Here is a 15,799-nt window from a genome sequence, read left to right as displayed (position 1 = left end):
AAATAATTGGATCTTTCTTGAGGATTTTCTCGGCATATGCTTGCTCCTTGTGGAGGACCTCTAAGTGTGGGGTTATTGAGGATTGGATCTACATCAGTTTTGCCTTACCTCCTCTACTATTAATACAACTAACTCCCTCTAGGTGTGAAGCAACTATGCAAAATGCTTCTCACTCTGAGCTAGATTTTTTGGAAGTTGCATGTTGGAAATCTTAAGATTTCTTTCCAAGCTCATTATCCTTTGGCTAGTCTCCTATGTGAAATTGGAAAAATCACACAACTTGTACAATGAGAAAGTGTTCCCAAGTACAATTTTTACTCTTTTTAGTTTCTTCGCCAATTCAACTTGTGATAATGCTATATCATTTGATATTTTCTCATTAACTTTATTCTTTCTAACCATTCCATTAATTTGACATTTGTATCATGGTCTTCATTAGTCACGTGGTCAACTATGTCTGATAGTTGCTTTATGATAGGCCTTGTCTCATCTAGTGACTGCAAGCTGAAGGCATCCATAAAGATGTCTTTTATCTCATTCATTGCTTGCCTATATTTTTACTCTCTTCTCAGTACTTCCTATCTCTTTCTTCTATCTAGTGCATTCCGCATTTCAGTAATCTTCTCAACTATGAGGGCACTAGATTCATAGTAAGGAACAATGATCTCTTCATCAAATTCAGGATCTCCTTAATGAAGTATCCTGGTTACCTTTGTGGAGCTCGAGCCTTGTGTTTGAACTTGTAATGTTATCATATTAGTGCTCGACTTCTGAAGAGTCTAAGTGGGAGTGCCTATTTTTGGTAGTTCAATCAGGGTTTGAATTATGGCTTGCTCCTCATCTTTGCTTCCTCCTTCTCTTCTTCTAATTTCCCTTTATCAGACACAATTGTTGAGGGTGAACCTGTTGACAATTCTAGTTTCCTTGTATATTCTCTTGTTGTTGTATCATTTACTGTACTTGGTGGAGATGGTGGTGGAAGTGGTAGCAGTTTAGTAGCATCAAAGGTTGAAGGTGGTTCTTGTGTTTTCACCTCAACTTTTCTTGGATCTTCTACTACTTTGTTTAACTCATCAACACTAACCAACACTAGGTTTGTGCATAACTAATTTGCTTGTGTGGATTGGTCAAGGACTTGTGAGAGATCCTCTAAAGTTAAAGGATTGATGTTTTGACATGAAGTATCAATAACATCTTTTACTATGATGGTCTCTGCAAGTGTGATGGTGGCATGAGGAGGGCTAGGAGGTGGCATTTGTGTGTCTTGCACACTTTGTTCTTCATGTTTCTCTTCTTGTTTAGCTGATTCCTTTTCTTCTCCTTTAGCTAATTCCTCCTTTTCTTTCTCATTATCCATTTCTTCTTCTTTCTCTTCATCACCTTTCTTCTCCGCTTCACCTTTTTCTTCTTTCTCGTTTTTGGTTTTCTCTTTTGTTTCTTTTCCCTTTGTGTTGGCCTCTACCTTATACTCTTCATTAAATACATCATCAATTTTCTTGTATATTGATTTCCACAATTGTGTGGATTTACTCACAACATTCTCAATTTTATTTTGCAGGATGAAAAATGCTCTGTATTTTGGTGAAAATTTGCTATTATGCCTTTTGTTTTCCTTAGCTATTTGACCTTTAGTCAAGTCTTGCAGCACTCTAGCTAGGGTTGATTCTCTTATCTCCTTTTCCATTTGTAAGCAAAAATGCCACTTATCTTCAACTATCTTATATAATTCCTTGGGCATTGTACTATCTAATTCTAGAGGAGTATGCTTGTATTTAGCCATAATTGCATATACTAATTCCTCTATTTTATCTTCTTTATTAAGCTTATTAAAATCTAAAGTCTTTAAACCATTTAAATCTGCTTTTCTAATATTTGTGCATAATTTATCAATGGTAGACTTGGGATGATGACTTACCACTCTAAACTGGCTATTGTCATATGACTCTATTCTTTCTTCATCTGAGTCCAGTTGTGCAACATATTTCCTTCTCTTCCTTGGCTCTTCACTAGTCTACTTTGTGGCTTTCTTCTTCTCTTTGGCTTCATCTTTTGCCTTTTGTGTTGCATCCCTGGTGGTAGCCCTTGTAGTAGGCTTCTTTGTTTTGATTGCAATCGGCTTTGTCCCCTTCTTTTCCTTTGGTTGGAATGCAGGCTGAGTTTTGGCCTTCTTTTTGTTGGCTTTGGTTTTAGTGGGTGCTTCCTCGGCTTCTTCTTCCTTAGCACCTTCTTCTTTGTCCTCACCTAGGCCCTGTGTTAACTCCAATGGCCCTTGCATTGGTTCATCTTCTTCTTTTTCACTCTCATCTTCTTCTTCATCTTCTTCTTCTTCTATTGCAGTGCCTACTACTTCTATGTCAGCTCCAAATCTTTTCTTGAGCTTTCTTATTTTTTTGTCGTTCTTCTTAATTGCAAAGGCTATCTTCAAATCTGTTACCACCCTAGATTTGACTACATCATAGGTCCCAAAGGGTTTTCAGCCTTATCTATTTCTTCTACAAGTAAAGTAGTGATTGCGGCTGAAGTCTGGTCTACATCAAGTTCATATCTAAGTGGCCTAAGCCATCTTACTCTAGGTACCATAGCTTGGATGTAGGTGTAATCAATATCAACCAAAAAAAAATTTTCATTTTAATGTTGTTCAACCAGTGATACTGGTATCCTCATCCTTTGTTTCATGGACTTCTTAAAGTCCTCAAGGTAGCTTGTCATCTGAGCATCAAAATTGTCACCCATTTGATCAATGTATTCATTGATTTGTGTGACTACTATCTTGTTTGCATCCCATTTTACCTTTCCAAAAGAAGGAAATTCTCCCATCACATAGAAGAATATACATACCAAAACTAATCCAAATTTGCATTGAGCTCCTTTTGATCTCCTTATCACTCCCAAATTTTTATCAATCTATTGTAGCATGAGCTCTACTAGGTCATATGTGTGATCCTTCTTCACAAGTTTGTATGCAACATCTACTATTATGCATGGCACGTTGTTCAGTTTGCTTGACTGATAAAATTTGTGAGACATGACTCTGATAGAAAAATAAAGTAGTTGTTCAATGATGGTGTCTATGGTCATTCCCCTATTATTCCATTTTGCACCTGTGTTTTTCTCAATTGTTTCCCTTTTGTCACTTCTAAGGGTCTTCGGCTGGTCTAGGGTTAGGAAACTAGTAACCCTATGAACAATCTTCTTTGTAATCTTAACTGGCCTGGTTTCCAACCAAAATGATCCATCATGAATTCTACTCGGCACAATACGAATCCATTCAGTCTTAAATACAATGGGGAAGTCTAGGGTATTAGTTAAACCCTTCTTTTGAACCACTGAGAACTCATCCTTCAATACTTCCTTGTCACACAACTTATCAAAGGCATTGAAGATCTCTAGGTTTCCTATGGCTCCAATTCTATAGTTATAACATTTCCTAACATCTTGGAACATTACAACCTTATCTGGAATGACAAACAATGCACCAACTAGGTCATTTTTATATGCAACTTCAAGGATTGGTTTGAATTCTAGTTGTTTGACTTCATTACTAACAAGCTAAACGTCATGACCTTCCTTTCCCTTAGTGGTCTTGGAGCTAGATGCCATTGTAACCAAACTAGGGTTTACTTTTCAAATAAACTTTCAAAAACTGCGTAGCTTGGCACTTGATGAAATACCTGTGAATCGAGGAATTTGAGTTGACTTGCTATGGAGATTGGTGCAAATCACTGCTAAGTTGTTGTTTGATTGCCTCTTCACTCTTCTCATCTTTGCTTTGTGTTCAAATGACTTGAAAATGAGTGAAATTTGACTTTATTAGGTTCAAAACCTAGCATTTATTGCATAGTGCTAATAGTTGTAAACTCGGCATCTGAAGGTTTCATCACAACTTGGCATCCACTAAATTCCATTTACTCGGCAACCACTGGCATACCTCACTTGGCATCAACTAGTCTTGCCAACTCGACATATACTAGAGTTTCACTCGGCATCCAAGGGTAACTCGACATCTTCTAAAAAATGTTCAAGTTATGTCTTCGAATCTTTTCTCATGCAGATTTCTTCTTTGCAGCTCTTCTTCATTCTTTTGGGACTGATGTAAGATATATCTATGTGTATCAGCCCCATACACTTGTCTTGTGCTTAATTGGATGAAGTGTGATCACTTGACCTCTAGGGTGAAGTGATCCCTCCATTGGATGTGCTTGATCCATCTCTTCTTTGCCAGTTCCTTTTCATTTCTACCCTGATGTGTTCCACATCAACTTTTTCTTTACCCTTATTAACTTTTGTATTGGGTGTCTTGGCCCTTGTTGGGAAATACCTGCTGATATGTCCAATTTTCAAGCAACTAAAACATGTGGTTTGACTTAACCATCTGTTTTAATTCCCTCTAAAATGTGTTCTTATGCAGTTCTCTGGAACATGACTATATTCCTGACAGTAGTGACAACTTTTCCTAGTATTGTAATCCTAGTTGTAGTGGTGTGCATGATTGTTTCTCCTTGCAAATTGATTAGGTGTCCACATAGGCTTTGATCTACACTCAAAGGCTCTATGTCCATACTCTCTGCAGTTATAGTAGTGACCATCAAATCTTGGTGTCCTCATGCTTTTGGTTCTACAATCTTGTGTTAAGTGTCCTTGCATGTTACACTTTTAACAATAACCTTTATTTTTGGTTGTGTCCTACTGATTGGTCTTCCTACTCCTACAATCATTAGTAGTGTGCCCCTTTTTATTACAGAAATGACAAATGGGTTTGGAGTTCTTACCTTTGTCACTCCTTTGCTCTACACTCTTTGATGTCTCACCTTCTTCAATACAGGTGAATCCTAATCCTGAAGTGTCATTGCTAGATCTTGGTGATTTTAGCAACTACTCAAATTGCTTGATGGCTTCACTTGACTTGTTGAAGCTTTCTTCTATTTCTTTTTCTCTCTTCAACTCATTCTACAATTGTTCATTCCGCATTTTCAGAGTGGAGATCTCAATGTCCTTCATGTTTAGCTCATGGTGAGCATTCATCATCTGACTAAGTGTATCCAACTGTATGTTGGAAATCTTTGTAAGTTCTATGGACTTCTCCTCAAGTTTGTTTGCAAGGTTTCTTTTGTCATCCTAAAGCATGGATCTATTTTCAATTGCTCTTTTCTTTTGTTCAGTTATCTCACATAGCATCATGGCTTGTGACTCTTGTTCTATTTTAAGAGATCTTATCTCTTCTTCTTGTGCTCTATTTTTCTCCATCAATTCTGCTATTTTTACAACAAACTCCTTGGAATCTCCATTAGGAAACACTTGTGTGGTGTCAATCTACTTGTAGTGTATGTCATTTTCAGCTATGGCTATGTCCTTCCTTCTTTTAAAGGATTTTCTCAATTCCTCTCTAGCTTCTTCTACCTTGTGTAGAGTGAGGTGCACATCAATCACCTAATTGTCAATAATCTTTCCAAGTTTGAAGACTTCCATCTTCTAACCTTTTTCTCTAAGTTGTTAGGATTCTCCTTGTGAGAACTAGAGCTCTGATACTAATTGTTGGAATGTTTAAATGGGAAGAGTACTTCTGAGGGGGTGGGGGGAGATGAATCGAAAGTAACTAGTTTTTATTCTTTTAAATCTTCTTTAACACATACCTGAAAATAAAATGCATGCATGTAAATATATAAGCAAACATGAAATAAAGACATGCATCAACACATGACACCAAGAATTTGGTAACCTAGAAACCTTCCAAGAATAAGAAGGTAAAACTGGGGTGGGGATGACACCTACAAAAATTACTGTAGCAATATGTTCAACCACTTCTGATGGTCTGCACTGTTAAAGGCCTACCCTGTTAAAGGCTTTACATTGTATCAATATTGACCTAGCTAAAGGATTTACAAACACTTTACAAGAAGTGTCACCCTGTTAAAGGATTTACAATAAGTTGTTAAACCCACCAAAATCAATAGGATTTTCATCACCTTCTCCTAAGGTTCTCCTACCTAGTTGTTAAGCTAACCTATCAAAATAGGATTTTCATCGTCTAATACAATAGTAAGAAAGTATTAGAAGATTTGAACTAATAGAGTGCAATCTTTAATTGTTGGGTTTAGGTACTAGATCTGCTCTTTCTTTTCTGATCCTTGCTCAATCTAATCTCTATGTGAACCCCTTATTCTGTTCTAATCAACTAGATGTGTAATTGCTGCTCATTTCACTAAGTCCTTAACACCTCTACTGATTACTATGTTCTGCAACAAACTCTTGGTAACTTAATAACTCCAACTACCTCAGTAACGTCAGAATTATGGTGTCGTAGTCTCCTTATAAATACATTGTGGACTTAGGGTTTACATTGAAATCATGAACTTAAATTTCCCACTCAAATCCTTAGATTTCACCTATTGGTTGCATGTTGTCTCCAATTTTCTGATTGGTTGCATGTTGATATCATAGGTAAATGAAAAGGCTTGATCTTATCTTCTTATCCCTTAGTGAATCATGCAAAAATGGTTTTACATCTTAGTTTGTCAATGCACAAAATACTATGTTGATTCTATGTTACTCGGGACTTGTTACATTACTGGTGCTCGGCACATGACTATTTCTAGATCACTCGGCACCTATTACATTTATGGATTTCTCGGCATATGAACATTCTTGGATCACTCAACACATACTATGTTCTATCTTGCTTGGCATGAACTATGACTCAGCACCTATATACTACGCAGCATCCATTACTCACTCGGCACTTGTTGAGATTCTAACTTGGCATACATAGTGTACTTGGCATATATGGTAGAATTGGTTAAGTGTGTTGACACTCAAATGTCAAAATCATTCTAAGACCAACACCTAATAGAAATTAAGTAATAATCACTTATTAGACTCATAATTTTACAAAATATATTGATGGAATCTTGAGAACATTGTCAAAAAACCTATTTTCATTTCATTGAATTTGGATGGAATAAGAGTTTTCAAATGGTTGTTTGAATCTTGAAACTTAGATAAACATGGCTAAAACACATTTTTTGGGTTGACTAAATAGACTTGGTAAATACCAAGCCTAATTAGGTACTCGGTACCTATTGGAGACCTGATTTGTGGCAGAAAAATGAAAATTTTATAATTTAATACTTTCTTACATTTAAAGAAAAAAACCTAACTAATTCCCACAAAGTTAAATTCAAATATAAAGCTAATTATAACTATATATCTATCAGTTTATATAACTATATTTAGTAGTTCTAGGTAAGTAATATTTAAATATAAATATTAGTATATAGTATTATGTATTATTACATAGTATTATATATTATCTATAGTATTCTAAATTATTATAATTACTATATTATTATATATTATTATACAGTATTAAATATATATATAATTTTAATTTATATTATATAGTATTTGATCAAACTAAGTTGTCATATGAGATATGTCCTTAGGGGTCCTAGGACCCCTAAGAACATATGTTGTTATATAATGGGTTGAAAGGGATCATATAACACCCTTCTTTTGACCATGGATTTGCGAGAACATTTACGATCACCACAAACCAAAGTGTCCCCAAGGTGCGTTAAGCACAAGTGAAAATTGATCTTTCCAGGGTCATAACGTGGAGCTTGTGAGGGGTATTAGAAAACTATCAAATGCTACAAGATCACGATATCAATGTATAAAATAAGCTCTCTCACTTCTATGAGATTCAATTTAATTTTAATTTGTCACAATGATCTCACTTAATGCCAAACCTTGCAGTGGAGCTTGGTTCATAGGTGCACCACTATGTAACTTTCCAACTATTCATCGTGGCATTGATTCATTTTCCATGTTAGATCCAACAGGGTGGATGAACCCTACTAACAACCATGTTTTGATCATGGTCCCTAAGTGTCCCCAAGGTGTACTAAGCACTATTTAACTAGAAAGCTTATTTAAATTGGTTTGACTTATTTGACCTTTCTTCACAAGTTAATAATTGAATAAAAATTATTAAACATGATTAAAATGAATGAGTATCCATAAACATGAAATATACACATGCACAAAAAATCACAATAATATAATATGTCAAAAGGTATATCCATGTATAGATAAATGGCCTAAATATATATATATCTTTATATCAAAATGTATATCCATATACAAAATGTGGCACATGCCATGAAAATGTCTATAGGATGAAAGATTATATATACATTGTGGTATATGCCATCTCAAAATGTGTCATGAAGCATCTCTCAACAACTATAGTATCCTATGTTGTTGGTGGATCATCAAAATGCAAGCTCTTCATTGTAGTCCTTAGATCAGATACCTCCTACATGAACAAAAAAGGCAAACCCAAAATTAGATTACTTATTTTTTATGATTGGACATATCAAACAAAAATTTACTCAATTCATAATGATCAATAATTTTATGAACATTTTCAGTTTGAAACTCTCATCATGTACCTCTCTCCATGACTTCCTACTATGGTTAGGAGTCCTCTCATATGTCCTAGGCAATGCAGGAACCTCATCAGCTCTAGCCTGTATATGTTTGTATGGTTGTGAGATTTATCTATGACTTAATGTACAACATTATCATTGATAGCAATACTAAATTTATAACATTATCAAGAATTTAAATTAAAACTTACCTATATTGATGACTCCTCTAGAAGCATTAGTTGCATCAATAAAGATACAAAACTCTGACATCCTTCATCCATTACAGTGGGTATTTCCTATGAGAGTCAAAAGAATAGTTGTCATAATCATGAAGATAAATTTCGTATAATTTCATGAAAAATATAAAAATAAAAAATAAATGATAAATATACATACAACTTGCTATGAATAGAAATGCTTGAGGGTCTAGGCTACCGAATTCACTTGGAGTCATCATCAGTGGCCACACTTTGTACAAAAAATTATGTAAAACCATTTTGTTAGTGCACACAAGGTACAATTATGCATCTATATTTAATCACTTTAATACACCTAATTACCTTCCCCTTGTCAATTTGTAGTGACTCATCCCCCACACATTGCCCCCCTCCCACTGACATGTGAAACCTACAAAAAAAAAAGAGATGAGAAACCATGTATAATCCATTATCAAATAGGAAAGAAATGAGAATATAACATAGGGTACCATAGAGGGCTTGAGACAAAGTGAAATAGTCAAGAGCATGAAGTCCTCCACATATCTCAATTTGTCCTTAGTCATCAATTATGGATCATATACAATACATAACTGTGTAGTTATTAAAATTATTCTAATATGAAGATTTATTTTAAATCAACTATGATGTAACAAAAAAATGTATACACTTACTAAAACATAAGGATTCCATGGCTATACATGCCCCTCCTCGTCTCTCACATCAGATGCTATTATCTTTGTAGCCACATGTGTTGTATCCTCATCCCCAAATACAAACCAATAATTAGAATCATGGAGGGGACCCAGACATAAATTCTTGCACATGATACAAGTATGGAGAATACAAACATGTGAATTTCTCATCAATGAACTTGTGTCAACATCATCACCATAGGGAGGCAAATATGACCTAGTCTAGGAGATCAACAAGCTACTCAATATATGGATGGCTCTAATAGTCTAAGAGCTAGCCTCTATAATAACATTAGGATATTTCACTAGAGGAGAGGAAGACATTAGTGGGGGGACATAATTTCTAGCTTTCTTCCTCTAGGAAATGATCTATCTTGGGGAGATCTTCCTCCTGCTATGCCCATGTTGGGTTGCATGCTCTAGTAGTTCACTTCGTGCCCCTTCACAACATACAATTTTCTTAGGAAATAAAATGGCACCTCTAGATTGTTGTGTGGTGTTTTATCAAAAACCATCCAATAGCAATCTAAAAAGTTCACATGCATTACCTCATTCATACACCAAGAGAAGACATTTTGTATGCACAACCAAGAGCATCCATAGTAACATAGGATATAGAAATGAATATTGAATATTCAAAACCTAGATTGGAAAGAATAGATAATATCAATTGTTCATCATCTTTAGCAATGTCACAATTATAAATCTCCAATATAATAGAATTAGACTTAGAGAAAAAGTCTTGAATATTGTCAAAATCACAAGAATATAGACCTATGAGCCCATTCTCCAATCTGAATTTTCTCATTCAATTATGTTTACCAAATATTCCTTACAATGATGTATAAGAATCATGAGGATGTGCACAAGAGCCAATGCGATATAGAAAATCATGAGAGATAGTTGACCTAGGAGAGCCAAGTGCTTTAGCCCTTCGATCAAATTATGTCCTCATTTTAGAAATATTTGTAGTTGGTTCTAGATCTTGTTCAAGAATAATTTTAAGAAACCATATACCTAACAAGTAATTAGAAAAACTTTGTTTCCATTCATGATATTTATATGGAGTGAGTATTGGTGCTTTTGAAAAGTCCATCATGAAATCAAAGAATGAATAAAACTAACTATTAGCTCCTTCAAATTAGTGATGCAAATCATAGACTGAAATCCAAGTATTAACCAAGTGCAAATAGAATCTCAAATATGACCTATTTTTGAAAGCAATATGTCCACTTGAATTCACTAGAATATGGTTGTAGATCTGGAAACTAGAGAAAAAATCATGCACTTTTTTTGTAAATGCACCTGAAAACCAAATGAAGCTTTAGAAGTTATTAATTCCAAGATTAGACAATTACAATCTTGAGAATCTGTGAATTCTAAGAAAACTTGTAATCAAAATGTAAAACCAATACCACCACTATAAAGTTACAAAATTCTACCCCAAATCAAAACAAATTGCTTGAAAAAAAGGATTAAAAATGAGCATGATGTTTTGAAGTTAGACTGAAATAGAAAACTCCAATGGTGAAGGTAGGAATTTTCAAACCCTCTAAAAACCTATGAAATCAAATTTGAAAGCCATATGGTTATTGCAGCAAAAATCCTCCTACCCCTATTTGACAACCAAATGAATGTCAAATTTAGGAAACTAAAAATGATTGTGGAAAAAACACCTCTTGAGTGGAGGTTGACTGCATAATTGTGATAGATCTTGGCAACTCTTAATGGGTAACATAGGCAGTCCAATGATGATTGAGGATTGAGCAACGCATTATGTTCCTCTACTGGAAAGAGAGATGGACTGGTGATCTCATGTCTTGGAATGGCTCTGCAAAGCGAAAATCTTATGAGGTAGACTACACTAATGTGACTCTGCAACCACTTAGAGAAGATTGAGGGTCACATCATTAAATCTTGTATTTCATAATATATTGGGCTTGTAATTGGAGAATCAAAACGGGCTATCATTGTCAGTTTTTATATGTATGATCTCAGGAAGCCTGTACGTCAATTTCCCACGTGAGGGGCCACGTAGAGGGTTGGATTATGAGGTAGATTACATTCGAATTTGGCATTTCAGTGGCACCTACAATATAAATGGGTGGCAGTGGCTTTAGATTGGGTGCAAGACTATTTTGTTGTTGAATGTCTATGTGTACTTCTCAAATAAGGACACGTGTGAGTGACTCGTGGCCACCCAGATCTGATAGAGGCTTGCATTCTTAGAGGGTGAATGATGATGTAGTAGATATTTTTATGCGTGGGCTTCTTCTTTGGAAAGGGTCACCATTGCTACTTATGTAGACTAAGACTGGTGGAAGAGGTAAGAACACTAGAAAGATAACAGGGTCAATGATTCTTCCATGTCTATGTCTTCTTGGGATGGCTATGGTACCATGTCACATTGGTCTTTAGAGGAGAAGTCTATTAGATATGCACTGGAAAATATGTGTGCATAGATTAGATAGAATATCCCATGGGTGTTGATGTTGCATTCCAATTTTATGTTTTATTATTGATACAACATGATGCTTCGTACATGCAATACTATGTAGATCAGGCGAGAAGTCTCCATGTTGGGTTAGATCTGGCCTCTAGGTCATGAGCTAGGGATGGATGTGGGATTTTTATTCCCACTTTCATCAACACATGAAATTTTTCTATTTTAAAATTTGGTGGCATTGATTATATATACCAAAGCAAGAATGTCCATTGGAGTGGACTATCCTAAAATTGTTTGTCAATATATGGATGGTGCTAATGATTAGTACGATAGAGAATATTATTTGTGGATTCTACATTCAGGATTCTACAAAACAAATGTAGATATTTGGGTCTGAAAAAATAATTTCTCTTTTACATAAATTGTGTTGCATAGGGGCAGATCATAATTGAATCAAGCCAAGATTATTATCTTAAGAAGAGGTATTTCCACCTTAAGAGATTTGATACCATGTTAGAGTTTTAGGTAACTCTGCAATACCCCTATGATCAAATGAAAGACCGAGATAACTTCCACAAGAAATTGCCAAGGTAATTTCATTAAGATTCAAGAATAATATTATTGATAGTGAACATCAATAGATTTAATGGACATCATCGATTGAGTCTAATGGATCGATTAAAATGCAGATAATAAGCTTCCTTATATTGGAAAGGTGATAAGAGATAAGGATAAGGGTAAGATAACCTTTTAGCTACACAACATGTCCACCAAAGGGGGATCATCCTTCATTATGCAATAAAGTATGTGCAACAATGAGGATTATAATGTGATTTGTGCACTAAAGGTAGATTGAGATAACAACTATACCACCTAGAGTGGAATTCTCCTACACCATGTGCTTAATTGAGGTGCAAACTCCTAGGTGTCTTAATGACAAACCAACATGCAATGCATGTAAGCTTAAGTAAAGTGTAATTAGTGAATATTAATTTACACCAATATGTTTAACTAGTTCGCATGTTCTAGTACATTAAATATTGCATAAAATTGCATAGTATTTCTTTTAGATATATTTAATATTTATTAAATAGTATAATTTATGATTTAGTAAATATTAGATATATACATTAAAATTAATACTCAAATTAAATAGTATAATTAATAATATTTGCATGGTTCTATATTGTAATAATAACAATTAATTTTCATAATTATAAGATATTTAGTTTTTAATTATGTTTTATGCAAATATTCAAAAAAAATCTCTTTGAGATTTGTATGGGGGTGTTCTTGCACTTATTGGAAAATTTTGAGGATTTTTTCATGTGGTTTGAGGGTGTTTGAGTTCATTAGTCGTATATTAGTCCAAAGGCCTTTTGAATCAATCAGACTACATGTTACTTACAGTTACATCCTATTTTTGAGGGTTTTTTTCTTGCATTCAAGTTTGAGGTTTTGCCTGATTTTTGGGGAGTTGTCATCAATTGCACATCAGTTTGGAGTCCCACATCAATTTGACATAGGTCTAGGAGAGTTTTGATAAATATTAATTAAAGTTTAATATTTATTAATGTACTTATTTTTATATGTTGAATAGATGTTAATACACATATATTTATATTATTTTTATTTTTTTGCATTGAAAATATGATGTAATTGATATTTTTATTATGTTTTTTTATATATGAAAAAGTTTTGTATAATATCCTTAACCCTAAGCCCTTTAAAAAATACTTATGTTGGTTGTCAAATTAGGGTTATAATATGTCTAATAATAGATAAATAATAATTCCACATGCTTTTTACAATAGTAGGATCATTTTTGGCTTTGTAGGGCATTGCCCCTCAACCCTACCCTTTATCATGATAGGGAGTGTGCTTGGTGTGTCTCCCCTTAATGTCAACCTCTATCATGATAAGGAGTGCATATGTAGTATATTCTCTTGACCTTATCATGTGGATGCTACCCCCAAGCCCTTGTATAAATATTTAGGGAGAAATTGTGCTAATAAAAGTAGGAAAAAAGCAACCTTTGAGTCTAATCATTACTACATTTGGGACTACTTTTTTATGGTTGTTTGTTAAACGGTGTGATAGTACACCATAAAAACTTCTAAAGAAACCTAGAATCAATGAAGTGGCATCAAAACTAATGATAGGGATTGAAAATGTGTGACTTCCAATGCCAAGGATAGCCATCAAAAATGAGTAATCATCGGATGACAGACATTGTCTACTATTGATAGAATATGGAGAAGTCAAAGCCATGAGAGTAACTTGAGCAAAAAAAGACCAAAAATGGTATCGTCAGGGGTCTGACATCATCATCATAAGATAGATCAAAATTTCCATCGAGAGTATGGCATCTCCTTCAGATTGTGCCTCAGAATTTCTACATTGTTCATTGGAGTTCTAATTACCTAGGAATGATACTTTTGAGTAAGAAAGTAAGGAACAATAAAACTAGAACCCATATGCATGGACAATGGGTGGAGCTAAAAAATACAGTTCCCAACACAAGTTTTCATTTTTGTTAGAGATCTGTAGCTTTTTTAGGTTGTATGCCATCATGAACACCAAAATTATGACCTCTATAAGCGAGGGATTCCCTCAACAAGAAATAAAATTAAAACAATTAAAAGGGAAAAAATCTTCTAATAGACATAGCTAAGAGCTCGCCTATTAGATCTCCACCAATCAGCTACAATCACCAATAATTTTCTAAATTTTCTCAACATATATGGTCTTTACCTATGCAGATAAGAGTTTATCAAAGAAGGTATATGCACTAGTAACAGGCATGTTGATTTTCCTAAGAACTACTAGGATCTTGACCTAACCCAAAATGCACTAGTCATAATTTTATAAGATTTCAATATCATGAGTACATTTGTGAATAGGTCAATCTGCCAACAATACTTAGGAAAATCATGTGTGCACCTAATCTATGCATATACCTTCTCTAAACAACTCTCATATACATGTGAAGGTTGTATATGTTGAGGAGATTCAAAAAATGGTTGGTGACCAAAACTCATTGAAGGAGAACTGACAAAAGAGTTTTTAGCTATTTTGATTAGAAGTCTTTTAGTCTTTTATCTATTTGGATTTTCTTTGTTTTTTATGGCATCCCTCACCTATAGGAGTCATAATTATGACATTCACCATACTCTATAACTTTAAAAAAGCTATAGACATCTCGAACATACATGCAAAGATGTGTTAAAAAATAATTCAACTCTACCTCTTGTCCTTGCTTATGGATAGAAGTTTTAATTGTCCCCAACTTGCTTCCTCAAAAGTACCATGTGTTTGTGTGTGTGATAGTGAAAGAAAATCACCTGAGTAAGACCACTATTGAATTTTTATATTGAACTAGGGTCACCTTTTGCATTTCCTAAAACTAGAAGATTAGCACAATAAACATCTAAAATTAGCATTCATAACAATTATATTTACACAGTTCCCATAATCAAGTCCGTAGAATACGTACCTCTATTGGAAACAAGCTTCTTCTTAACAAAATGATGATGAGATAAAGTCCCATAATCAAGTCCATAGAATACTTACCTCTATTGGAAAACAAGCTTCTTCTTAACAAGATGAGGATGAGATAAAGTCAAGTAAAAAGCTATACGAAAATTAGCACCATACTGCAAATCAATACGAAATATGGAGATAAGCACATTAAGAGTTCAATACTAACACTAATGATTTCTTAAAAATTCAATATTAACTCACATAGAAGAAGGATGAGCATGTGAAAAAGGTTTTTAAATGTGGCTTAACTAATTACAATCAATTTTTGATTAGCTACCTAGTTAGTTCAGAATTTTTTTGTCACCAAAAATTCTAAAATGCAAGAACAATTGGGCCCAAAAGAGTGTAAAAAAGATGATGATTGTGCGCCAATGATACTAAGTAGTGATTTTTACCCTCTTTTGGTACAATTGCTCCTAAAATTTATTTGTTCAATCTCCAACCAGTTTGTTTTCTTCAATCTTGATTATC

Source organism: Cupressus sempervirens, chromosome 5, assembly GCF_028749045.1.
Source record: "Cupressus sempervirens isolate cs-2001-9-10 chromosome 5, ASM2874904v1, whole genome shotgun sequence".
NCBI lineage: Eukaryota > Viridiplantae > Streptophyta > Pinopsida > Cupressales > Cupressaceae > Cupressus > Cupressus sempervirens.
This window is presented reverse-complemented; position numbering follows the sequence as displayed.